Source organism: Podarcis cretensis (assembly GCF_951804945.1).
Source record: "Podarcis cretensis genome assembly, chromosome: 1".
NCBI lineage: Eukaryota > Metazoa > Chordata > Lepidosauria > Squamata > Lacertidae > Podarcis > Podarcis cretensis.
The window spans coordinates 49,322,891-49,350,473 of record NC_137170.1 but is presented as its reverse complement, the minus strand read 5'-3'; the positions used below and the strand labels follow the sequence as shown (position 1 = coordinate 49,350,473).

The 27,583-nt window shown below is 43.6% G+C and overlaps 2 long non-coding RNA genes across 6 annotated transcripts in view; one reads left to right on the top strand and one right to left on the bottom strand.

The window, feature by feature from the left end:
• Positions 1 to 27,583, top strand: part of LOC307221626 — a 32,299-nt gene extending 4,716 nt beyond the window's left edge. The window contains exons 1-6 of one of the 3 annotated variants that reach the window (XR_013841433.1): positions 7,155 to 7,377; positions 11,231 to 11,372; positions 12,470 to 12,613; positions 15,562 to 15,626; positions 24,543 to 24,760; positions 24,905 to 27,583. This is a non-coding gene — a long non-coding RNA (uncharacterized lncRNA). Of the gene's footprint in view, positions 1 to 7,154; positions 7,378 to 11,230; positions 11,373 to 12,469; positions 12,614 to 15,561; positions 15,627 to 24,542; positions 24,761 to 24,904 lie in introns of those variants that run through there. The other 2 variants (XR_013841431.1, XR_013841432.1) reach the window with 2 other exon arrangements.
• LOC307221634 lies at positions 797 to 24,545 on the bottom strand. 3 transcript variants are annotated; one of them, XR_013841436.1, is made up of 4 exons: positions 23,846 to 24,545; positions 21,367 to 21,433; positions 7,030 to 7,140; positions 797 to 2,482 (listed from the first exon to the last, which is right to left on the bottom strand). It is a non-coding gene; the product is annotated as an uncharacterized lncRNA (long non-coding RNA). The 3 variants fall into 3 exon arrangements; XR_013841438.1 differs by lacking the exon at positions 23,846 to 24,545 and having other exon boundaries at positions 797 to 2,296; positions 2,422 to 2,482; positions 21,367 to 22,568; XR_013841437.1 differs by lacking the exon at positions 23,846 to 24,545 and having other exon boundaries at positions 21,367 to 22,568.

The window sequence follows — 27,583 nt, the reverse complement described above, 5'->3', positions numbered from 1 at the left end:
TTGTATGATTTGCTGCAATGATTTCCCAGGGATACATCTGTAGTCCCACAAGGCTTTGTGTTTAGGTACTAGCAGGCTGATCTGACCAGGCATATCCTAATGGAACAGGAATAAAACATGAGAGCACAACCTGTCACCAAAAGGGATATCCACAGTCAGGATAGTGTGTGTGTGTGTGTGTGTGTGTGTGTGTGTAACCACTGGAGGGGGGGAAACTGGCCTGGGACCACAGTCCACTGTTTTCCCAATTAAAATCAACACTCCCAGCTGCTGTTTACCCCACAGGTGGAAACATGTGGATACCTTAGTTTTATGCATCACATGGGCCCAGCATAATGGCTTTTAATGTATTCTATGTCACAATAGAACTTGTAGGGCTTTTCCAGACCACCTGTTTATTGAGCATTCACCCTGATTTGTTTCCAGGGAGGTTACATGACATGGGGCTCGTCTACACATCTGCTTGTCCCACTGCATTCCCCTGGAAAAGCCCACTGTTTACTGCTGAATCGAAAAAAATGTCAAGCAGTTTTTCTGCAGATTGACGTTTGTTCTGATTCAGTGGTAAACAGCAGGTATTCCCAAAAGCAGTTGAACGAATAAAAAACCGCTTGGACCCATGCCTTGAAAGTATGGGACAAGTGGAAAACCTCTTGGACCCGTGCTTTCTAGGCAGGGGACAAGAGGATGTGTGGACAAATCTTTTGTGTCAAGGAAACGTTATCCCACACTTTCCAGTGCATTCCCTCTTCACTTTCCTTATTGCAAAAAAATTGATTTTTTTGGCAAGTGGGTTTATTTTGGAAGACCTCCCAACCAACTACAGTTGCACAACCTGAATTTCCCAGTATGCAACTGAATCCCACTGTTGACTTAAAATAGCAACGGTCTGGAAGTCCCCTCTTGTTTCCTTTTTGTTTTTCAGGGTTAGGTAAATATTGCTTCATTTATCCCTAGCCAATCAGGTTCCCTCTTTTTTCCATGCCACTGCCCATCATCTTTGTAAGATGGCCAATCGCCTTCAAAAGAGTATGTGCCCTAAAGAAAAACAAACATTGCCTCTTATGTTAGCTGTACTTCCGTTGCGTCACACCAGTATGAATTTACCAGCATGAGTCAAACTGGAACTCATTACTTTTTTACATGCACTGTTAGGTAAAGCTAGTAGATGTGAAAAAAAGTATTGAAGGAGGAGGGCCGTGGAGGAAAGATTATTGGCAGCTTAGTGTGCAAACATTTATAGGAGGGAGTGTGTACCTGTACATATTGTTAGCAGGAAGCCTGAGTAGGCAATACCATTACTTTGCAGGAATCCTTAGACAGCACGAGACAAGCATTATGAGCTGTAATCTCTTGACTTTATACCTATGAGTAATACAAGAGTAACGAGAACGAGATAAGATTACATAACTTCATAACAAGTTGTTATGAGCCAGCTGCTTATAAGGGGGTCAAACAGTTTCTCAGAAGCTGTAAGGCCTTAGCTCAGGCATAGGCAAACTCGGCTCTCCAGATGTTTTTGGGACTACAACTCCCATCATCCCTAGCTAACAGGACCAGTGGCCAGGGATGATGGGAATTGTAGTCTCAAAAACATCTGGAGGGCCGAGTTTGCCTATGCCTGCCCTAGTTCATATACTTTTATTTAATTATTTTCTATATTGCTTCTCAGGAATGAAATTCTCCCCAAGATGGTTGACATAAAGCACAGCAATAAAATAAATATATAACATTTTAAAACAGTCCCACATTACTCAACCTAGCAATCCGACAGCATAGTACTGTACAGTCACCAAAAACCAGGTCACACAAAAAAATAGATCCCCTTCTCCAGACCAGGCCATACAACCATATTCCATAATGTAGGTTGGGGTAACAGAGCGACTTAGCACAGGGAGCATGAAACTCCTTGTTCTAATCTTGCCTAAGTTGTGAATTCATAAGGCAGCTTTAGGCAAGCCACAGTTCCTTCAATCTCAGCACCCACCCCTCCATAAAATGTGAACACTTACACTGGCTTCTCTTACAGGGTTGTTGTAATGATTATAAAGATGTTTGTCCCAATCTAACAGGAAACAAAAGGTTTACAAATAAGTGGTGCATGAAGATTTCCTGGACATGAAAGTACTTGGGCAATGCATATGCAGCCCCTGTTGCATTGTCTTCAGTAGCATCATTCATTCTAGGAAAGAGGGAAGTGAATCTGATTGACTGCTTGTACCTCAAACAGATAGCTGATCTCCTTAGCCTGGGGGAAATGACATGCAGCACCTGTTTGTGTCTCCTCTGTCACCTCCTGTTGGATCAAGGCAAATGTACATGAAGCACTTTGGGTTCAGTTATTTTGTGAAACACTGTAATGGTTGCTGAATACTTTGATTTCCTGGGCAAGGTGTAATATAGCAGTATTGTGAAACTCACTATGGTGGTGGCAGTCTCAAGATAACTGGAAAATACGGTGGTGTCATTTTGATATGCTGCCCTGTACATAAACAGAACGTAAATGGCACGTTAAGGTTTCCACTGGAAATATAAATGCAAGTAATGTGTAATGTGTCTATAGAGTAGGATGTTGAACTAACTTTTCAACTTGTTTTTACCAATAACCACTTCTTTGGCTGCTGAAGAGGAAGTAGGTTGATGTAGCATCAAAGAAGTCTGTTTTGCAGTGCTTACACTTTCCACCATCCTCTCGCAAATAGCACAGAAGAGCCTCTCATTTTCTGTATCAAAATGCTTCCTAAGCCAGTTTTCTTTGGATGTTAACTCAATATTTTAACAATCCACACTAATTTCTACAATTCAATCCCTCAGACCCCACTTCTACTGTGTCTTTCCTATATGTATCTCCATTAATTCTCACGCTGTTTCTTCAGTTAGCAAATCACTGATGGAAAGTACCTATGAGAACGTTTCCAGTTTCATTTTAGCTTCATCCTGCAAAAGCCAAACCCACAGTAATTACCAGTTAGGCTGCTTCTCCTCCTGTAACCAGTGAACTAAACGGATTGCAATACCGTCTTACATCTAACTGCACATGTGCATCTATCAGTATTTCCCAATGGCATGTGTGTTCCCAAGAGAATGTTCTTTTTATTTCAAAAGGGAGACGCTTAGATCTTTCCTGTCATCTTGAGAGACTTATATCTGGGACCAACTAGAAACTAATAAATCCCAAGACTTATTTCACACGTTCCACTTAAAACACACTTTAGTCTCTCTCTCTCACTTTTGGTATGTATGCATAAAAGACAGAAATGCTGTTTTAATAACATTTGCATTGAAGGATGCTGATGTAGAAAAGTGGATGCTGCTCTGAGGACACTGTGTGCGTCTCTTGTTTTCAAAGGGACATGTATATGCACAGCATATTTTTTTTAAAGAAATGGCATCAGTCTAACCAAAAGGCTTAAATTGTATGGCATGGGGATGGAGCAGTCAAATGATGAGGCACTGGGCAGGATGTGGCACAGAGGCCCACCTGAATGTGGCTCAAGGCTGGGTCAGAATAATGCCTGTGGAACTGCATCAGAGTATAGTTGCAGGGTTGTTTGGACCAGCAACCAAAGTAGGAAGGTAGGTGAATGTCTTCTCCTGCAAAAGCTTGAAAGGATGGCGGGGTATTTAAAAACAGGAAAAGCAAAACTCATGAGTTGTGGTAATCACACTAGCTGAAGGGGGGGGGCTCCTTTAAAATAGAGGTCTCCCCTCTAATCTCCTTGTGCCTGTGTGTTCTGGCTTTGTGGGGGCAGCTGTTGTTGCACAAAGCTGATGTGCTCTTGTAATAAAGGTGTGAAGAATGGAAAGGCGGATGGAAGGCAAGGCAAGAGAGTGTCTGTAGAATTCTGCAAGCTGAATTCTGCAACCTTGGCATAGTCAGGTGTTCAGAACATGGGGGCAGGTCCAGTTTGAGGTCTTTAGGCACTCTGGGCTACAGTTGCAACTCTGGTTATGAACTTATTTCATTCTGGAGGTGTGTTCTTAACCTGAGGTACCACTTTAGCTAAAGGAGACTCCCACTGCCGCCGCGCTGCTGGCGCACAGTTTCTGTTCTCATCATGAGGTAAAGTTCTTAACCCGAGGTACTACTTCCAGTTTAGCAGAGTCTGTAACCTGAAGTGCTTGTAACCCAAGGTACCACTGTACTTCAAATCCAAGCCTCTGCTTCATTCCATGTCTTATTGTATAATGAGCAACAACAATAGCACATTGAATGATCAAGAGTTGGCCAGGGTACTCTTTCCTTCCTCTTTTTTTTTAAATTCTCCTACTGAGCAATCCTATACTAACTGTTCATGTCACCCCAATCTCTGAGCGGTGTGAGATTCCAGGGGTACCCAGGGTTTGTGTTTCCTTTTGGAAATTAGACACAGTGGGGGGTGCCACTAGGGGCGCATTGGAAGATGGCCGACAATAACATCTCTCCAACCCACACAAGGTAATTAAGAGGCTGTGATGGGAGTAAGCAGCCTCCCGCCCCCCCCAAGCGAGTGGGGGGGACTGCCCTTGCCTGCTGTGCCCTATACCACCCCCGAACTCGAGGGGGTGGGGGCACTAGGCAGAAAGCCCTTGTGTGGACCTCGGCTCTCCTGGGCGCTGTCTCTGATCCGCGCCTCTAGCTGCAGCAACTTCAAAAGAAACAATTAGGAGGAAGCTAATGCACATATTTCAAGGAAGAATGGGGAGTAAAGACTGCTAATTGAAGAGATCTCTGATAAAGAAGATGGGTCGGATAAACAGGAATATATCATGAGAAGACACACCAAGGCTCGGTATGTTGGCAACGGGACTGGATGGGGGGGGGCTTTCCTTTCTTTTTTCTATGTGATTAACCAAGAATCCCCCCCCCACAAGTCAGAAATGCCACTTAAATAACCTAAGCTGATGATTTAAGACTGTGTGGAGATAATTTTCTAACCAAAAGCATGTTTTAAGGAGATCGTGGAAAGTATAAGAGCTTTGGGATGATGCAGTAAAAAACAGCGTCGCCATTTTGGCAAGTTCTGTCGAAAGACTTATGTCTGGGAGGAGGAATGGATCTGCTTTCATATTGCAGGCGAGCCTCTTCAGAGGACTAAAAGAAGGCGACAGATTTGCAAAGATTAATGATGGAAAGAGTGCTTTTATTTATGGAAGTGATGATATATGGAAACCATCTCGATATGGTGATTGGATGAACGGAAAAATTCACACAGGATTATAACTGGTGTTTACTTGCTTAAGGAGATTATCAGAAGAGATCACAAAGTAAAAAAAAAATATATGAATAAGATGAGACGTGGGAACAGCAAGATAGGACTGGATAGAAATATGAACATTATTTGGACAGATTTGTGGATATTAACGTAGCAGTAAGAAGATGATTGGAATCCCCTTCGGAACCTGAAATATGGGTACCCCCAACAAAAAAAATTAAAATTCGGCTTTGTAATTCGGAATTTATGTGATGTGATTTGATTTTATTTGATTTGATTGGTCGGTTAATAAAAATTATTTTTAAAAAAAAAGGAAATGAGACACAGTGGAGACTCTGGTGTCTTTATGATATATGGTTTATTTACACATATATACAACCTAAGCCTGTGATGGAGGAGTTCACAGCATTAACATCCCCAAAAGGTCTTGTTTCTCCCATAGCTGCAGCTTTGGATTCAAGCAAACATCAAACATTGCTCTGTCTCCCTGTCTTCCAGTTTTCTGCTGTTCCTCTAGCTCACATCACTCCAACTCTCTGCCTTCAGCTCTGACTTTTTCTGTTAAGGGAGGGGTGTCCCATTCATTTGCCATCTCACATCAAGTCCCTTAATCCCCTCTCACCTAACCAGGAAGCTATCTTGGCTATTCCAGGAATTTGGAGGCTTGATTAGTTTTTAACACTTGCTGGATCCAGGGATTAGAGGGGTTTGGCATACAACGTACCACCCCAAGCTCATGATATTACTTTTTGTTGGGTCCAGGGATACACTGCTGCTGTGCTGGTGGAATGACCACAAAATCATGTATGACCTAGGCCTGAGAAGAGAGGTGGGAAGGACATGCATACAGACCAATCCCTCCCACCTGGATCACATGCCCAAGACATGCAACTTGTCCTACACATTTCTGGTTGCCTTTGTCATATGCACCTTTCACAGTTGTCTTCCTGGCTGTCAAAATTAGGCTGTAATTTGGGGAGCAAAGGCCTATCTTTCTTTACCTGTGGATTTCTGTGAAGTGTTACATACTAAATAAAAGTGTTGCGCTTTCCCAACTCTGTAGTGTTTATGCATTTTTACACCCACTCCATTGAGCATAAGACGGGCAATTCTGAGGAATCCTGCTCTGTGCCTCCTGCACTTCATAAAATCATAGAATTGTAGAGCTGGAAGGGACCTCAAGGCTCATGTAGTCCAACCCCCTGCCATGCAGGAAATCTCAACATGCAGTCTCCCATCCAATTTGAAATCATACAGGACACTGCTGAGCTTTGCAAATGTGTTACTAGCTGTATAGCTGCGCCACTAGTTCTGATATCTTCATCTCATAGCCACCTCCTCTCCGGTTCTCTCCTCAAAACACACCCTTTCCCTCTCCTAATAATCCTTACACCCTGCTCTGCCAGTGTTGTTGTCCCCATGTGTTATCTTGTGTTTGTCTTGCTCTTACTTAAACCATAAAAGCTTTAGGTCAGGGAGCTTGTCTTATCTGTTTGTCAAGCCCTACACAAGTTCACAGGGCTGCGTAAGTGCTTTTGATAATCCACAATAACAATAAAATAGGTCATTTTAGAAAAAGAAACAGATTGAAGGTGTGGCACAAGCTCAATTCCTCCAGCGCCACCTTCTGTTTTTTGCTTTTCAACAAGTGCACTTCGGAGTGTTGAGATCATCTCAGTATGGCGAGTGAGGAGGAATGATTAGGGGACACAGAGCTGTTGCCAATGAACTTACTCCCCTACTTTTATAGGTCCCACTATGATTCTGCTTTAGACAGGGTGAGGGGTTAAATTCACACTTCCTGAAACAATAAACAAACTAAAAATGCATGTACCTTTTGAATTTTGTGCTTCTCCAGATATCATAATGCAATTCTCCAGCAACAACAAAAAAGTATTCAGAAAGCATATATTCAGGGCAAGTGTGCATAAAAATGCAAATATTACTGGAAATAAACAATAAAATGAATTATATTGTGCAAAATTGTTTACAAAAATATGTTTATTAGGAGAAATAAATACTAAAATGCTGATGAACTTTATTGATTACTCTTTTAAAAATTGCAAACTGATGCAGAAATACAGCAAACTGAACCTAAGTTTTGAAAAATGAGAAACTCAGAGGGATGCTGAAAATGACAACTCAATCCATGCTTCACACTGCTGCATGACCATCTGCTTGGGTGTGTTGCCAACATGGCTATAAGCTATTTGTAGGCTACTCTACAGCTTATGAGGGGACACAGGTGGCGCTGTGGGTTAAAGCCTCAGCGCCTAGGACTTGCCGATCGAAAGGTCGGCGGTTCGAATCCCTGCGGCGGGGTGCGCTCCCGCTGCTCGGTCCCAGCGCCTGCCAACCTAGCAGTTCGAAAGCACCTCCGGGTGCAAGTAGATAAATAGGGACCACTTACCAGCGGGAAGGTAAACGGCGTTTCCGTGTGCGGCTCTGGCTCGCCAGAGCAGCGATGTCACGCTGGCCACGTGACCCGGAAGTGTCTCCGGACAGCGCTGGCCCCTGGCCTCTTAAGTGAGATGGGCGCACAACCCCAGAGTCTGTCAAGACTGGCCCGTACGGGCAGGGGTACCTTTACCTTTACCTTTACTACAGCTTATGTGTGGAAGGGCTGTCACTCAGATCCCCAAACTCAGTGGAAAACTCCAAGCAACACAACAATGTCAGGACAGGGTGGCCTGAGGTCTTACATTAACATCACTTCTGTTTACGTCATGGGGATCATATTGTATAAAAATGAGCATGTTTTCTTTGGCCTTGAACAGCCCTTGTGTGTTGTGGTAGATGCTTGGAAAGAGCCAGGTCCCAAATTTTCCCTTGCCATCCTGTCAGAATTGGTTCTTTTCAGCCTTTCCAGTGGAAGGAGATCTCTAAATGGGTTGCGGCAAGCAACATGGCAGTTATATCTTTATGTATAAAGCAGGGGTCGGCAACCTTTTTCAGCCGTGGGCCAGTCCACCATCCCTCAGACCATGTGGTGGGCCGGACTATTTTTTTGGGGGGGGGGGGGATGAACTAATTCCTATGCCCCGCAAATAACCCTGAGATGCATTTTAAATAAAGGGACACATTCTACTCATGTAAAAACATGCTGATTCCCGGACTGTCCGTGGGCCAGACTGAGAAGTCGATTGGGCCGCATCCGGCCCACGGGCCTTAGGTTGATGACCCCTGATATAAAGGGAGGGTTTAGATTGGTGCTTTGTGACAGAAGAACCAGAGCTGGGTTTCAGTTCTGAGACTGACTAGAAATATTGGAAACAACATTAAAAATGCTTTGCCCAAACCCAGAAAGTTTATCAAAATTCACTGCAAAACTCCAAGCAAGCTAACAATGTTTGGTAAAATCAAGCTGTGCAGTTGTGTTAGAAAAGTCAGTAAGATAGTGGTAGTAATTTTGAGCTCTTCCACTCATTTATCACTTGATAACTCATTACTCCATGAAATACATGAAATACAACTGATCAAAAATTATAAAAAGGATGAAGTCGTCGTGAGGATGAAATAGGGTTATTCCAAATATGCTGACCTGAGTTCCTTGGAGAAGAGGCAGGATATAATTTTGAGCCTATATTCATAAACCTAAAATGCAGCGGTGGCTTTATGGTGCCATAGGACATTCCATCCTGACAAAATTGTATCCTGCTTGTGCCGAAATTTTCCACACTAGATCTCCTTGCCAGCAAGAGGCGCTCTTTAAAACATCAGCAAGAACGCTGCAGCAATTTCCAAGAAGGCAAGTGAAAGAACTTGTCAGTTTTGCCAATGTTTAAATATTTTCAAACTATATATATTTTACTAGGTCTAGAACTGCCTCCAGGATTTGGAGCAGGATTTTGACATTTGGCAGTGAGGAAGCTGTGAGATCAGAGAGGAGCCTTATGAAACCCTGTTCAAATTAAACCAAATTTACTCTGTTTAGAAAGAAACTACTTGCAGATGCATAGAACTTGGGTTTGTACTACTCCTTCATAATTTATTTATTGCATGCATGCCCTCAAGATGAAACCTTGGTACAGTATTTTAAGAGAGACAGATTAAGGAAATGCTTATGGCTTAATAGAGTCTGTGCAGTCATTTTCTTCCCTGCATGAATGAATGAATGAATGGTGAGTAGCTTAATGGTATCTTTCAATGTGCTATGAGGACAATTCACCCATCATGATCTCTGATGTTTCACCAGGTATTGCTCACATGCATTGAAACCTGTTTTTGCAGCTTTAAGGATCCTTGAGACTCCCTTCTAAATTTTCGTTAATAACAAAAGCTGTAATTCTCAGGATGCTCCATTCTGTACCCTCATTTGTGCAATGCCATTACTGAATAGACACACGGCATGACCAATGCCCACAAACAAGTTGCTTCATGCCCATTCAATTTACTCGGGGTGAAAATGTCTACACACACTGGAAAAAAGTCAAGATCTCCATCTTCATTTTAATATTTGGCTACGGTGGGTTGCCCCGATACACAGCCCATGTTTTTTATTCTGTTTGTGTGGGTCATGGCACAAGTCATGGCACAAGTGGTCATGGCACAAGTGGGTGACTAAGCCAGACACAAGCCACATTAAAATGATGGAGACATGATGTAAGAGATGTGTTATCTGCACCTCTTACTTTAAAGTAGCTGCAACTTTCAAGAGAACACATACAATTAGTCCTGGGACATTGAGAAAGACTCCTAAGTGACTCATGGGAGCTCTGCAAAGCTACTAATGTGTGGGAAAAAAGCTACCTGTACCAGTGCATAATAACAAGGGAGTATGTAATAATAATTATTGTTATTGTAATAAGGGCTGGGTGGCTATATGAGAAAAAGGTGTCTGACAATAACGTGGGCTTGGTTTGTTTTCATGGGAGAGTAAAATAGTAGTTATGTATGCAAGGCATTAATACCCATGGCCCAGAACAAAACATTGGCAGTGTACCAGAAATGCACCGTTTTGTGCAGGCGTATGTAGGTTAGGCTAAACAACTCGTGGAAGCTGGCATACGCCCTGGCATTATGCTCTGCTGATAGCCTGCAGCAGAGTGTAGAATCCAGTACCAGGCCCCCAGAGCAGCCACCAGGCCTTTGCCTCAGGATCAGTTCCTTCCTCCAAAGCTGGAAAGCAGCCCTGAACCCTACAGCATGGCAGTGAGATGCCAAGTCGAAAGCCTTGAGGTGGCACAGTAGCATCCCACAATGGGCTTTTCGGGGTAGAAAAGGTAAGGGGCTTGAGAAGGTGGCATGGATGCCTATGGCCCTGTCTGACACATAGGAAGGGTCACTGGAGAAGCTGCATGTGACAGACAGAACTCTGTACACTTGATTGGTGGGTGCATATCAACAGTTGCTTGCAGTGCACTGACAGCAAAAGCCTAGGTTGTCAATTCCCTGCCTGATGACTACTTAACTCCCAAAAACTGATCAGAGAGAGGTGGTGATAGAGCTCACACCTGCCCTGGCAATTCTTGGTCTGCTTTACATTTTAAGACACATAGTTTGAGATGTATAACCTCAAGTGTGGTGAACGTTAGATACAGGGCATCATGGTATCTCGGGGAGTTAAAATAGGATTCTGTTCTAGTGCAAGAACTGGCTTTCAGATTTTACTCGGCCAAACAACCCTATGATTATTATCTGTTGTCATGGTAGATCAGCAAAGAATTGAAAAAGTGTGTAACACACTCTGTAAGAAGATGAACTCCATGATGGCAAACACAAATTATAAGTAATGTTACAGGGAATGTGTGTTATAGGGTTTTTTTTAAAAAAAACCACACAACTGCTTTTGAATGTTTGTATGTTGTCAGGACCTCTACGTTTGAATGTATATTTGTGATTATTCAGCAAGAATGCTGTAGGCACAGAATTGCGATAAAGAAATGGAAGTAGTTAAGAGTTGTAATACAACGTGCTCTATCTAAAGCGATACAATCTGCTGATGTGCTTAAAATGAACGTTCTCATTTTACACCGACAGAGGCCTGTTGTTGTGCAAAAGTGACTGCAAAACTTGAGAACATTTTGTATTTTTAGTTTTGCAGTGTAAAATAGATTAACCTGGCTCTGCCTCGCAAGGTAAGGCATACAGAAGAAGATGAAAGGAATTGGTGAAAGCCAGAAGAAGAAAAACATTGAAAGAGGAAACGCAAGGCCTGTGATTCACCAATGAGCCAAGGTACTGTGACCTGCCCTTTCTCCCTTCTTTGTTTTTACAGTCCCAGGCAGGCAGCAACAGCATGATGTGTCTCAAGAGGGTGGGCTGCATTTGGTTTGCTGCATTGCAATGCTGCAGCTTTTACAGAAGCTGCGTCTAGTGGGATTTATTCTTTTTACCCAGCTCATAAAAGCAATGTAGCCCTCTCGTAGTCTGGCTAGAGAGCAGGTGAGTCTATTGAAGGTGAATCACCTTTTTCTAAGGCATAATTTTCAGGGATCACTTAAGAGAAGCTGGAAGACAGCCTGTCATAGGGTGGCAGCTTGTAAACTGGAGATCTGCCTGTCGCTTTAAAGATTTGATGCAGCAGAAGAGGATGCAGCTGCGGTACCACCCCTCCCGGCTGTGAGGCAAAACCAGAGTCCTCCTTGCTCTAGTCGCAGGTAGGAGGGTGCGCAATGGCACTGTGGGAGGGAAAGCTGCAGCTGCATCCTCTTTTTGTGACTGCTGAGTTGTTAAAGAGGCAGGTGGGATTTCTGGGTTGCAACCTTGTAAGCCACAGGCAGGAAGACCCAAGCTGTGTGACCGGCCAGCTTGACTTCCTCATCACCAAAAGGTTACAGATTCACCTTCATGTTCAGCCCAGTCCACTGGCTTGGCTGACCCCTGGAGGAAGCAGGGGAGTGCCTAAGCGGTGCATCAAGAGAGTTCAGCATTTTCTAAACCGGCTAATTAAAATTATCAGGTGTACTTCAATCCACAGAGAAGTGTTAGTCAGGGAGGGCATATTTTCTTTGCTGGGAAACAGTTGCTAGGTGAGACCACTGATAAGGCATCTTGCAGACCTATATTAAGAAAGCTGAATCAAGTCAATTAAATGGAGGCTGAACTTCTGGCAGTATAATTGATAACCAGGACAAAATGAGCTCATGATAAGTGATAGCAGAGAAGATGGTGTGTTCTGCTGCTTTCCTTCCCCTTCTTTGTTGTTCATTATTAGATGTTAAGAGTCTTTTGAAGCAGACTAATAAGATTTACAAGAATGACTCACAGATCACACAAGATAGACCAGGTTGGACCTGTTTTGTCTCTTTCTTTATGGCACGCTGAAAACCCAGTGACAAGAGTTCTTTCTCAAAGCTTAAGAAGACACTGAATGACTTCAGATTCACAGAGTTCATTTCAAATAGTTCACCTGTACAATGGGCAATTGTTTGCAGTGGAGTTTTTGGCTTAGACTTCCTCCTGCAGCCACTGTTTGGGTATGTATTTCCTGCACACATTTGCACAGAAATAAACTCAAGTCCCCTGTGAATAGTAGTACTTTTCAAGTTAAGTTTCCATGTGAGACAGAGACTTTCTCTTCTTGAAACTCAACCATGTGTTTATTGAGAAAGTAACCAAGCTTTCACAGGGATCTGAAGCCATCAAGCTTTTGATTCAATGGTGCAATTTTCTCATCAAGACCTGAGCAAAACGATGATGAAGAGCTCATTAATTTCTTTATATTTCTTAGAATTGATCTACTCCTCATTCCTTTAGATGTTTCAAAATGTAGGATGAAGAGGGTGGGAAGCACTGGTACCCATAGCTGATATCCAATGTTGTGTGAGTGGACGTCTCTTTCCTCTCCTCTGTAGCTCTGCCACCCCACCCCCAAATCTGCTTTACAGGATCCCCTAACCCGAGGATTTTGTAAGTGGGGATAACCCCCAGAACAGCATGTGGAGAGGTTGGGGCGCAATTCCAATGCTTGCCCCAACGGAATGATCACCTTAACATATTGTTGAATGCCACCCTATATGTTGATACAGTGGTACCTCTGGTTAAGAACTTAATTCGTTCTGGAGGTCTGTTCTTAACCTGAAACTGTTCTTAACCTGAAGCACCACTTTAGCTAATGGGGCCTCCTGCTGCCGCCGTGCCACTGGAGCACGATTTCTGTTCTCATCCTGAAGCAAAGTTCTTAACCTGAAGTAACATTTCTGGGTTAGTGGAGTCTGTAACCTGACGGGTCTGTAACCTGAAGCGTATGTAACCCGAGGCACCACTGTATTATTATTGGGTGGTATTCGGCCAAATTTTACTCAGAGTAACATTAATAGACTTAAATGGAAATATTCTGAGTAAAACTGAGCTGAATCCTGTTCATTGGATGGAATTCAATGTCATGCTAATACAATCAGTGTAAGCATTTCTTATACTGGGTGGCGCTGTGGTCTAAACCACTGAGCTTCTTGGGCTTGCTGATTGGAAGGTCGGCAGTTCGAATCCACACGGCAGGGTGAGCTCCCGTTGCTCTGTCTCAGCTCCTGCCAACCTTGCAGTTCGAAAGCATGTCAGTGCAAGTAGATAAATAGGTACCGCTGCGGCGGGAAGGTAAATGGTGTTTCCGTGCACTCTGGCACTCGTCATGGTGTCCCATTGCACCAGAAGCGGTTTAGTCATGCTGGCCACATGACTCAGAAAGCTGTCTGTGAACAAACGCCGTCTCCCTCGGCATGCAGCAAGATGATTGCCGCACCCCATAGTCGTTTTTGACTGGACGTAACTGTTCAGGGGTCCTTTACCTTTACTGAACAATCCCCACTCTTCTCCCCACCCCCAGCTGCTCTCCTGGGGGGTTCTCCTGACCTTCCTGAGATTTTTTGGGGGGGTGCTGGGGGGAAGGGAAGGAAAAGTTTGTTTGTGCTGCCTCCACTAGTGCAACAACTTAGTTGAATCTAGCCCATGATCAGTGTAAGGCAGTGGTGTCCAAACTTTTTTCAAAGAGGGCCAGATTTGATGAAGTGAACATGCATGAGGGCCGGTCAAAGTCGTTGGGCTTCTTTTAAGGATTTTACCCCAAAGTTGTTGAGGGGTAGATAAACAGGCGAGAGCGCCTGTGGGCATGAAAGCAACTCGCATGGCGAGCCCTTGCAAGAGCCTGTAGGCAGGTGGGAGAGCGAGCTGCACAGTGGCCACGATAGAGAGCCACATGCAGGATGCCTGTGCAAGCCAGCCAGCAGCCAGAAAACAGAACAGGGCGCAGGTGGGCAGTTTCAAGGGTCGATGCTGGAGAGCTACAGCTCTCTGCCGATGCATTGACTCCTGGGCAGAACAAGCCGAACAGCAAGCACTCAGAATTGTTTGGCGGGGGATTAAATTGACCAGGGGGCTGGATTTGGCCCCCAGGCTGGACTTTGGACATGCCTAGTGTAAGGGTACTAACTTTTCTGCTATGTCTTTAATATCTACACAAAAAATCAAGAATTTGATGGGGAAAGCTTCACTAGATGAATCTTGTTGTGCGAAGGGAACAGATGCCCTGCCAAAGAAGAAGTTATCCTAAATCTGGGCTGGCTCAAGACCTGGCATCCTACCATTCCTTGAACCATGTGTGTCCCTGCTCCAGTTCTCCAGTTCCTATTCCTGCAGCCACAGCTGCTCAAATGCCAAGCCCAGGAATTAAGAGTCTGTTTCTCCTTTCATCCCTGGCGGAAGGGCTGCACTGGAAGTTCACTGGGAGAAACATCCGGAGGTTTGCCGTTTGCTACTGACACTGTGGAAGGCCAGTGGTGTGCTGATCCCCCTCTGAGAAGTCTTAAACTGCCAAATTGGTTCCCAACTAAAGTGAATGTTGATCTGCATTATCAGTGGAAGCACTACTTGTTAAGTTGTGGGTGAACATATCAGACGACATAGCGATTCTTCAAACAGCTCTTATTTATTCACAGGCCAGGACAGAACTGAACTGAAGGGCTCAGTCAGCCTGCTTATATAGAGCTCTATTACCACGTTACTGTAACAACTTTCTAAAACTATCCAATCACTGAACGTCACTTTCGATTCTTCATTTGCATAACTATCTACAATATCCCCCTGCTGGCCCAGGGTGAGAACTTCAGTACATAACACTACTTATGTGCCTTTACTCCACTGTCAGTTTTGTTAGAGAATTTAGACATGGAAACCGCTGGGCTCCTTTCAGAAAGTGGGCCCTTATATTAAATGTCAGTTTTAATATAAATGTCAATTTTCAGAATTTCTTTAAAATCTGCAACTGAGTGATTTTTTGATAAGATATTTAATAACAATAATAACCCCCCCCCATTTTTAAACCATTGGCATATAACCAAGTGTGCTTCTGTGTCATAAAACTCTAAACATTCTTGGAGCTCTTATTTACTACCAGCTGGATCTATAGCAACATGTGTTTTGTGTATTATAGTGTCTCCTGTGTGTCAATGTGACATATGATTTATGCAAAAAGAATGACAGACCAGGTGAGAAAGGGTATTCCCTTTCTGTTTAAAAACTCTGTGACTCTAGATAAGAAGAGCAACCGGGAAGAAGGGAGAAGGAATGTCAGTTATTGATGTTGCAAAATTAATAACGCTTGGGTTATGTCAGTGGGAGGTTAATTTTAGAGGGACTTTCACCGGTTATAAACAGCATGAGCAGTCAGGATGTGGCTACAACTCTGCTCCTCACACCATAAGCCTGTGTTTTATTTCAAAAGTCTTCACTTCTGTATTTGGTTTCTCTTTTAGGAAGCGAAACCTGAGCTTATGGTGCCATGTTTAAATTCTTCGGTCAGAGTTCATTAAATAACTTTTTGTGTTTTTCTGCAGGGAGAATGCCTTGGATCATATGGTAATATAATATATTCTTGCTTTCAAACACTGTAAAAAGTTTGTCCCAGAATCCCCCTCGGCTCCAGTACTCAGTATAACATGAACATGCCTGGTTCATAGAACATAATATGCTTAACTTGGGGCTAGTAACTACAGTCAGTTCAGTATGTGGGGATTTGGCAAAGTGGGCTTATTTTTCAAATGCTTATTATGCTTTTTCAATATGATGGTATAGTCATAACCAGACACCTGCATGTGATGTCTAAGCATGTGCCCTCATTCAAATCAGTCCCTGATGGATGTCTTTCCAAGGGGTGACAGTGTAGGGAAACAAATTCAATTCATCTGCCTAATCTGTACTTTCCAAAACAATGCACAAACAGTAACACAGCTGTTTAAATTCACTTATCCGAATTTTGCAAAGCGGTTCTCTAGCCAAGTAACGTGTCCAAAAATGCATGTACTGGAATGAAGTGTGTATAAAGATGCATAGTGAAAATTGCTTTGCCAAAATGTGTATAGTAGGCAGAATTGCACAAATATGTGTATAGTAGGAGAAATTCATGCTAAAACACTGAATTTTCATTAGGACTTATTTCTTAATAATTTTCAAGCTGATGTGGAACTGAACTTAAGAATGGAAAAATGAAAAACTAAGAGAAACCAAATTGACAGATTTGCCCATTCCTATGTGTGGAAGATCCTACCTGGCTTGCTACTGGATGCCAATGAGATAAGAATGGAAAAGAGACAATTCTACCCTGAAGTTTCCAATGTCTCCTGACTCATTGCTATATACCGTATTTTTTGTCCCATAGGACGCTCTGTCCCATAGGACGCACCTACTTTTTTTGGGGGGGGGGGAATAAAGGACATTTTTTTTCCTTTATTTCCCCCCCCCCCAAACCAGGTCGGGGAACAGTGGGATGGCGGCGCTGCGCCTCCCCGCTGTCCCCGAGCTTGTGGGGCTGGCCGATGTTTGTCTGGCGCGCGGGGCGCTCTGCTTCAGGGCGCCCCACCCGCCAGGCGGCAGGCTGCTATTCGCAGCGTGGGGAGCCCTGCGGGGAACTCCTGCAGGGCTCCCCACGCTGCGGATGTCTGTCCGGCATGCGTGGCGCTCTGCTTCAGGGCGCCCCACCCGACGGGCGGCAGGCTGCTATCCGCAGGTTGGGGAGCCCTGCGGTGAACTCCTGCAGGGCTCCCCACGCTGTGGATGTCTGTCCGGCGCGCGGGGCGCTCTGCTTCAGGGCGCCCCGCCCGCAGGGCGACAGGCTGCGGACACCTGCGCGAAGCACGGGGCGTCCTCCAAAGGGCGCCCCGTGCTCCGCGCTGCCGGCTGCCGCCCGCAAGCCTTGCGCACCCGGGGGGAGTTCCCCCGGGCACGCAAGGCTTGCGGATAGCTTCCTGGAGCCTGGAGAGCGAGAGGTGTCGGTGCGCACCGACGCCTCTCGCTCTCCAGGCTTCAGCGAAAGCCTGCATTCGCCCCTTAGGACACACACACATTTCCCCTTCATTTTTGGAGGGGGAAAAGTGCGTCCTATAGGGCGAAAAATACGGTATATTTGAACCTATGGTGAGCTCTCAGCTAACCAAAATAGCACCTATAAAAACAGAGTTGGCCTTACTACTCTTTGCAAACAAGCCTAATTTTGACAAGAAAAGTCAGAATAATGGATTCTATAGTTGTCAGAGGAAATGCTTCTGCATCTGCTGGGCGAAGACCACCATGTATTGAACTGGCCCTCTGTTTTAATTTTAAAAAACATATATTAGATTTAATGAATTGTGAGCAGGGTTCAATGAAACAGTTGTGTGCTTCATTGGTTTACTATTAGTGAAACAGGAAGTTCCCTTCTCTTTCTCCCACTGCATACCCACACCCCCAAATCTGCTCTGGATGGTTGGAGGACCCACAACAAACAGATTTAGGGGGTGCATGAGGGAAGAGAGGTGTGTTTTTATGTTGTGAACCACCCTGTGATCTTCAGATGAAGGGCAGTTAATAATAATAATAATAATAATAATAATAATAATGGAGAAAGTTCCATTATGCAAGGAGAAATCTCTAAGAGATTTAGTGCTGTGTTGAACACTATCCACAATATACAAAAGGGGTGATAAGAGAATGGGAATTTTGATCCTGCACAGAATCCCTTATCAGGCAAAATTAGAAAGTAGCTGGCACCCAGATCTTACGACACTAGGCCTGGAAGTAAATCCTGTTGCTGTAACTGGTACTTGCTGGAGGCAAATGTTGGGTAAAGATGTAAGTAGGCAGGTGAGGTAGCCCAACAAAGAGTTCTGGATAACTTGGAAGCTTAGATGAACAGAAGAGGGACCTACCCTGATATTCCCTTACCTACTTTTCAGATCTTGTTCTCAAGAAACTTAACACAGCAGCCATCTCACGTCTTGTTTAGGTCTAGTGTTTTGTTTTGTTTTTAATTTTTCACACACTAAGTCCTTTTTTTAATGATTCGAATAACTTTATTGAACACCTTCTTCACTTTCCGCAGCTCTGTGTGCTTTCTCATTTTGACTCACAGTGTGAGTGAAACAGTTCCATTTTAAGAGGCCATTCTCTTTCATCGTTAGGTTCTCATGTATTTGCTGCTGTAAGCAGATTTCCAACATGCGGGGAAGTTTTACATACTCTGAAAACACCTCTGGAAATCCATAGTCGTTCTGTTTCAAATATGAGACCCATGTATTTCTACAGTTGTAGGCAAATACTTTTAACATGCATGTGTCTGGTTGATGTATGCAGGCTAAAATCAAAACTCTTCTTGTTATCAGTTAGATAATCTAGTCAGTGTTTGAGAGGTGATGTTGTGTAGTGGCTTTGAGTATCAACTGGGAAGTCCCCAGTTCAAATCTAACTTCAAGTCATAAAGACATTAGGTAGCTTTGGTCAAACCACTGTTCTAAGCAGAGATGAGGACAAATTGGCATCCATGAGACCTTTATACCCAGTGCAAATAGCATGCTTAGGAGGATATTTTTGTTGGTATTTTGGTGCAAAAAGAACTTCCATTCATCCCCAGCCTATTGTGTTCCCAGTTCAGCTGGCCTCCTGGTTGCTATGCCTGCCTGTTTTTTTAAAAAAACCCTGCACCTTAAATGAGTAAAAAAAAATAATCTTTGACAGTCATGATTATTACTGACACTTTTATTTTGATTTGGAATGCTATGTTAATTTTCTATTATGCATATCTTTTACTGTTTTGTAAGCCACCTGGAGAACATATGGAACATATTACAACAGGGACAGCCACCGTGGTGCCCTCCAGCATAGCTGTCAACTTTTCCCTTCTCTTGTGAGGAATCCTATTCTGAATAAGGGAATTTCCCTTAAAAAAGGGGAAACGTTGACAGCTAAGACCTCCAGATGTTGTTGGACTACAACTCCTATCATCCCTGACTACTAGCCCGGATGGCTTGGGCTGATAGGATGTGGAGTTCAGCAACAACTAGAAGCTACCACGTTGGCTAGCCAGACTTTCCCTCCCAGCAGCCTCTTGTTTTGGAAGGATCTATGGGACCTGGTGTTGTACAGTGGTGCCCCGCAAGACGAATGCCTCGCAAGATGAAAAACCCGCTAGACGAAAGGGTTTTCCATTTTGGAGGCGCTTCGCAAAACGAATTTCCCTATGGGCTTGCTTCGCAAGACGAAATGTCTTGCAAATTTTTCCGACTTTCCCCCCCCCCTTTTCTAAGCCGCTAAGCCGCTTATCTGCTTATCCGCTAAAAGCTGCTAAGCCGCTAAAAGCTGCTAAGCCGCTAATAGCGCTAATCCGCTAAGCCGTCAATGGGCTTGCTTCGCAAGACGAAAAAACCGCTAGACGAAGAGAATTGCGGAACGGATTCTTTTCGTCTTGCGAGGCACCACTGTATTGGTAGCAAGGTAAAAAGATAAAGGACTCCTGGATGGTTAAGTCCAGTCAAAGGCGACTATGGGGCTGCGGCGCTCATCTCGCTTTCAGGCCGAGGGAGCCGACATTTGCCCGCAGACAGCTTTCAGAGTCATGTTGCCAACGGAATACTGTGACAGAAGCCAGAGCGCACAGAAGCGCCGTTTACCTTCCTGCCACAGCAGTACTTGCACTGGTATGCTTTCGAACTGCTAGGCTGGCAGAAGCTGGGACAGAGCAACAGGAGCTCACCTCGTTGTGGGGATTCGAACCACTGACCTTCTAATCGGCAAGCCCAAGAGGCTCAGTGGGAAAGGTGAGGAGAGAGAATGGTCTAAAGCAGTGTGCAATGCCTCTAGCTCATCTTCCCCCAATCCCTGCAATGATTCCTGGAATAAGAAAGGGGAAAGCCAACAAGCTGAACAACAACAACAAACTAGAGTTATTTCTAAACAGAGAGGAGAAAAGAGGGAAGAAAGTTGTTCCTCTTACCTAAGATGGGTATCTTAAAAGAGAAGACAAGAGTATAATTCTTGAGTGATATGCAAACGAGTGATTTGCAGCACAGTTCTATACATTTCTGCTCAAAACTAAGTCACATCTAGTTAAATAGAGCTTAACCCAAACCTGAACCCGATTCCGCCCTTATTTTCTCATATCTGGCTCTGGCTTCACAGCCCTAGGCCAGGATGGCCTGTAAGCTTCAGTCTCAGTCACTTCCTTGTCTCTGGAGCTGCAGCATACATGGCTGTCCACAGCACTTTTTCCAGGGTGCGTGTGCAAAGTTAAAGAATGGGGGGAAGCAGGCTAGTTTATCAGTGTAGTGGTTTAGAGCATCAGCTTAGGAGGCATTTGTGGACTTTAAAAAAAAGAAATATAGTAAATACCTCTTGTATTTGACGTTACAAATACATGTAAACTGAACATGCAAACTGTGGCTATTTCCACTCTCATTTCCTTTTCTGACAGAATTCATCCAAATGTTAATCTCCACTGACCAAACACTTCAGACTCAAGGGCCGAAAAGGGCTATATTCCAGGCACCCCACAGGGTTATGTTAGCTAAGCCATAAGGAAGGGCTGCTGAAAACACTCCAAAATCTGGAGATGAGAAAGTCGGTATTGTTTGTATTTTTGTCTTGTGAGGGACAAGTAAGAAATACAAGTTGAGTACAAGGATCTCCAGAGGAAGGGTCACCAAGCAAGGGGAAGAGGTAGGTTGTATCTCAGTCTCTCTTTGGCAGAGCTAATGCTCTTTCAGGTACTGTGGGCTGTGAAGCAGATACTCTGGTCGGCAACTTTGAGCCAAAGAAACAAAAGAGTATTTGTTGTTGAACTGAAGTAATGCTTGGTCTCCTAGTTAAAGAGTTACTGGATTTTACATGCTCTTATCCTCTTGCAGTGCAAGGGGCAAAGGGTTTAATAGGTTACCTGGCTTGTGGCCGATTACAATTAAAGGGGCACATTCAAGAAACAGAAATGACATACTTCTTCCTTTAGATCTCCATCCAAAGTCCGTATCACCCTCTTAACTCTAGCAGGATGCTTCAGTGCTCTTTTAATTAAAACAGAAAACAAACCATAAATCCTTCACCCAGACTTGTATCAAAGTTACTACATTTAGCACTGCACGTACAAGCTATTCAGAATAACAAATGTCTGGGTTGTCATTCATGAAGGGCCTTGGCTGTAAAAAGCCATTATTCAAGGAAGGCCCATCGCCATTTCTACTGAGACATAATAAACATGGCATGTGGGGGAGGAAATATGTGGAAATATACCATGGAGTCCAACATTTTAAAACCTCATTTTCTATTTTTAAAAAAGAGGAGATGAATAGCCTATTAGAAAATTGGGGAGGTGGAGGGAATGAAGCAAAATGTGAGGAGTCAGTGAGACATGCTCCACTAGTTCAAAATCTAGTTTAAAAAAACCAAAGAATCAGAGGGAGCCTCCTCTTAGATTCTGCCCAACTAGATTTTTCCTCGGATCCCTAGAAAATTATTGTAAGGCAATCCTAGACATGGGAATCATACACCTACTCAATATTTTAACTCCTGAATTCAAACTTCTGAATAGAAACATATTGTTGTGAGTTGGGGACAGGGTAGGCTGTATGCCTGAGCGCAACTTCTAATTCCTGGAACCAGCAAGGATTCCATTGCTGGAATAGCCAGGTCAGCCTGGTAACGGCCCCCAAAGTATAGGTCCTTATAGGGTAACAGTGGCTCTGTGGCAGAGGGGGAATGGGTGGGCCTCCCTCCCTCAACTGTCTGTTAGTTAGAAAGACATAAGGCCAGAGTTGAGAGTTGAGTTGTGTGAGCTAGAAGCTGGATGCAAAAACTGCAGGCTGGAAACAGAGAGACAGAGCCACACGGGCGTTAATGCTGTGAGCCCCTCCATCACAGACTCAGTTTGTATACATGTGTAAATAAACCATATACCATAAAGAAACCACAGTCTCTGCTGTGCCTCATTCTGAAGGAAACACGAAGCCTGGGTATGCGCCCAGAACCCCTGGAATCTCATACTGCTCAGATTGGTGTGGTATGCAACAATATCACTTCCTTCACTTTGATTGTGATAAGAACATGCTCTTTTAAAAGATTCTCAGAAGCCCAGGGGGTGGGGGGCTTGCATAATTACCTGAAGCCCCCTTCTTGTTACACCCTGGCCCAATGTCTCAACTGGAATGTTCAACCCTTGAGGGTGAGGGGCCCTGGGTACCATTCCTGCCCCTGCACCTCCAACTCCGGGAACGGGAACCACACAATAAATATATGTTTGTATGCAATGTGTGCTACTCTCGTTCAGCAAAAAGATATTAACTCAGTTCTAGGATTTGTTGTTGGCATCTGTCTGTCTCGGGAGACAATGGAAGATTGTGCCTTCAGGGGTAAAACCAAACCATTGGGAGAGTTACAGCATCTGCTGTAGAGACCAAATCAGGGAGAGACATGTTTTATTGCAGGTGGGGCAGATGAAGGCATCCGATTTTGCTGCTACGGGTGCACCATGGCATTTTTGAGATACAGCACTGATTATTTTAAATGTTACGATTATTTTATGAAGCCTCACTGCTGATCATTTTAGCAGATACCTCTAGTTAATGTACTCATCCTCTCTTCCTAAGCAGCAAGTTGGATGCCAGCTTAACAAAATGCATATTCCTTCCTTGCTACCCTCACTCCCTCTGGTCTTCTCCTGTATCAGATTTTAGATTGTAACCCTCCTTGCGGCACAACCGTAGAGCCTGCCCTGATTACTTAGGAAAGAACCACGCACATTTTTGGCACTACATGAATAATATTAATTGTGATCGTAATCTAACTTTATACTCTGCCCAGGTGATAAAACCAACATTTTCTACAAGCATCTCCTTTGGATCCTTGCTGTAGTTTCTTTTGTGTGTCTGTGTGGAGAGGATATTATGACAGGAGAGGAAGGGTTGCATTGTTTGATGAGAACCATTAACAGCCTTTTATTTTATTTAATGGTTCTGGCTTGTAAGGAAGGGTGAGGTATGAACATTTTAATCCTCTCCCCCCACCCCTTTTTTTTAAAAAAAGAAAGAAATCCTGCACCTGAGGGCATTTCCAACTCCCGAACTTTTGAAAGCTCTTTCCCCTAAGGAGCCTAGCCCTGCCTGCACAAATCTTTGAAGATGTTGCACTGTGCTCAGCAGCTGTTTCCATATTTTCAGTTCATAACAGTCATTTTTATTTTTTTTTGCAAGCTGTTGCTCTGGAAGCTGCCATTCGTGTTCCCCTATTCTCCCTCTGCCCTGCATTCCTCCAAATTCCTTCAACCCACCCACTCTCCATTGCATTGTCAAGCTCAGGAGGGGGAAGAAGCGACTCTCACAACCATCACGGCAGTTTATAATTATGTTCCGGAAACAAGAGAGACAAAAACGGTTTGATTTTCTCCTTTCTGCTGACACCCTCCTACATCGGTCTTGACTTACCTTTCACATCTGCTTGGATCACAGCGGCCATGAATATTATTGACTTTTACTGTGACAAGATGCAAGTGGGGAGATCTGAATAAGATTCTTAAGGAAGGGGCCTGCTTGTTGGGTTGCTGTACAGCCTGCTGCAAAGGAGTTTAATTCCATACCAGGCCACTGCTTGCTTGCCTAAAGATAGTGCATCACTGCCACCACCAGGGGTCCTGTTAACATACAGGTCTCTGAGTCTGCAAGACAGTGACTTTCCCCAAACCACTCACATACCCTCCAACATTCCTCAGATGGAAATAGGGACTTTTGTCATGCACACATGATCCTCCTCGACCCTCAGTTTTTTGTAAAACAACAAAAACGAGCATTTTCACCACCACTACTCCAATGGAACGCACACCTTCCACTGTCTTGAAAAAACCCATTAATCCATATTCTATTCTATTCTATTCTATTCTATTCTATTCTATTGTAGATTTACAAAAAGAAAATCACACACTAATAAATACTTTTTAGAAAGGGGCAAGATTAGACGTGGACACACAAATCATTTAAAAAATATCAAGACTCCTTGCAGTCTTCTCTGCTCCCCCTTTCTTCGCACCCAGGACAGCCCTTGCCCATGACTGCATACTGGAGCCAAGTGGGGCTGGGTCTCAGTGGTGGCTGCCTTTCCTTCTCCTCCTCACCTACTCTCCAGCAGCCGCTATGAGCTGCCTGATGGAGGAGGTCAGCAGTGGTGGCCATGGAGAAGAAATGGGATGCCCCCTCACAGCCGCCGCCGTTGAGGACAAGCACCCACTCATCCTCCCCGAGCTCAGCACTGGTGGTGGTGAAATAGGACATTCCAGGATCAAATCAGAAGCTGGGATGGTTTTCATAATTCTGGGACTGTCCCTGGAAAATAGGGACACTTGGAGGGTATGCACTCATGATTTCATATTTGAGTAACAACGTGAACTTTGATTTCTGAGTTCAATGCTAAGCCACTAATCCATGCTGGCAGTAATACTTCTTTCTAACCAATCTCTAAAGGGTGCTTTTTTCTTTTCTTGTGCATTTCAGCCCGTTTGTTGGAAACTTATTGGTTGCAGTCCCAGGATCTGCTGGTTCAGCTCTTCCAACACGTCATTCCATCAGGACACCTAGTGACCTGTTTAATCTCCAGCTCTTTGCTTCTGACTTCTTCTTGTAAATGATTTATCAGCTGGCGTGGATCCCTGTTTGCTTAAGGAGGCGTGTAGTGACCTCTAGCATGGCCTGTGTACAAAGATGCAAACAGCATCTTTGATTGTGAACTTTTATACAAGCAGAAGGCCACCTCATGGTAAGGGCTAGAAGTGAAAGCGGACCTCTATGTGGAGCCTCAAGTGGTATTAGCACTATAAACAGGGAGTTGTTGTACAACACTAGTCTCTGGAATGACTAGTTCATCATTGATAACATCTCAAATGCACCAAGAAAGAAATAACCAGGAATGGCAGGAGCAGGGGGCTGCAATGGAGAGGACAATCTTTGAACAAAATTGACCTGCACATGTATCACATATTTAAATGCAGTCTACAACAGGTCAGATTTTAGAAATGTTGATCAGAAAAAGACAGGTTTTAACAACTGGCTCTGCATTAGGTGGGCAGCAAGAGTCACAACTCACCCACAACTGGGATCATGGAGAGGGGGGCGAAAGGAGAATAAAAATAATTTTATCAGTAACTGAAAAATAGAGAGGAGATTGTTTGACTGGGGAAATTAGGATATTTATCATCACCATGTGGCAGAGAGATGGCCAGAACTCTGCAGCGACTCAAATTCTTTAATGTATTAAAAAGCAATTACAGTAACTTAAAAAGCAATATAGTTATACAAATTAAAACACTAAAATGGACAATAAATTAAAACTACTATAATTGAAACTATAGTAGTTTCAGAACAGAACAGCTGTGTTAAGTTAAATAATAATAATAATAATCTGGTGCCCAAATGAATTCACAGAAAATGCCTCCTGGATTTGCTTGGGAAGGGAATTCCAAAGTTGTGGAATCCACCAAAAAACCTCCTGGAGAAAGGCATATTATTATCTCAAGGGCAGGCACTTAAATGGGAATACTTTATAACATGCTAATGATGTCCCTTATGACTGTTTGGCCCCATAACACTATAAGGGCAAAAAGGAGCTCTGGTGTATGTATGTATGTATGTATGTATGTATGTATGTATGTATGTATAATAAATACCGGTAAATAAATGATTAAAAATACATTAAAACATCAGTCATTAAAAGCTTCCCTAAACAGGGCTGCCTATAGATGTCTTCTAAATGTCATACTGTATAGTTGTTTATTTCCTTCACATCTGAAGGGAGGACGTTCCACAGGGCAGGTGCCACTACCGAGAAGGCCCTCTGTCTGGTTCCCTGTAACTTCACTTCTCACAATGAGGGAACTGCCAGAAGGCCCTCAGAGCTGGACCTCAGAGTCCGGGCAGAACAATGGGGGTGCAGATGCTCCTTCAAGTATACATAGCCAAGATGGAAGGCAGATTTGGAAGTAGTCATCATAAAAGAGGTCGCTGAGGGTCTGAGGACAGAGAGGGAGAAGAGAATGTGAGGAGAGCAGTTATTTGCTAGAGTGAGGTAATTTATATGCAGTGATTCTGAATGGGTGGAACCAGGCAGATGTGTCAAATTCCCCAAGGTAGACTACTTAACCCAATTATCTTCATTTTATAAATGTCTACATACACATTCTAATTGGGTACTATCATTTAGAAATCTTGACTGCTATTCTGATTTTGCTGTGGCACTGTAATGAAAACACAAGCATTTCTTAGGCAAGGCCCCTTAAGATTTGATCAGCAATGGGGCAGAACGCTGACGCAGAAAGTTTAAACCAGGAGTAGCCAACATTATGTCCTCCAAATGTTGTTGGACTACAACTCCCATCAGCTTCCCTTCCAACTTTGTGGATTAAATGAACATCAGGAGGGCTTCATGTTGGCTACCCCTGGTTTAAGCTATGGGCTTGGCTATTTTGTTCTCTAAACCCAGCTGTACTCAGCTCATCCCAGGCTATCAAAAGGGAATCCTAAGAGCTGCTTAACACATTTTGAAATGATAATATCAAATAGGCTTACCTTGTCTAATCAGTTTCACATGATTACTCTTTCTTTCTTTGATTTAAACATCACAGAAAGAGAGAGGGAGGCTTGCAAACTTAGCTTATGTGGTGTGGCATATACGGGTTGGATGAGGGCACATCCGAAAGAAATATTTGTCACATTAAATTGATGAGGTCAAGCAGTCTCCTCCAGTCTCCAAGGTCCCTCAGTTCTATAACCATGTTTCCTGGGACGAATGGGGTGTTGAAGTCCAAAATCTGTACTGTTTAATCTATACTGTTTTATTTTTATTTAGAACTCTTTTACTTGTGTTTATTGTATATTGTTGTAATCTACCCTGGGACTTTGTGGTGAGAGACAAGCAATAAATTTATACACACACACACTTAGAGAATGCCAGGTTAGTGTAAGATTATTGTTATTGTTGTTGACTTATATTGATTTATTGGTTTGTTTGTGGCTTGTATAGGATATTTTGCTTTTTTAATGTTTGATGTTTTGTTGTGTTTTTAAATGTGTTGTAAGCCGCCTAGAGTAGCTGGGGAAACCCAGCTAGGCGGGCGGGATATAAATTAAAAAATTATTATTACAGTATTATTATGAGGAATAACAATATTGGGGTAAGTT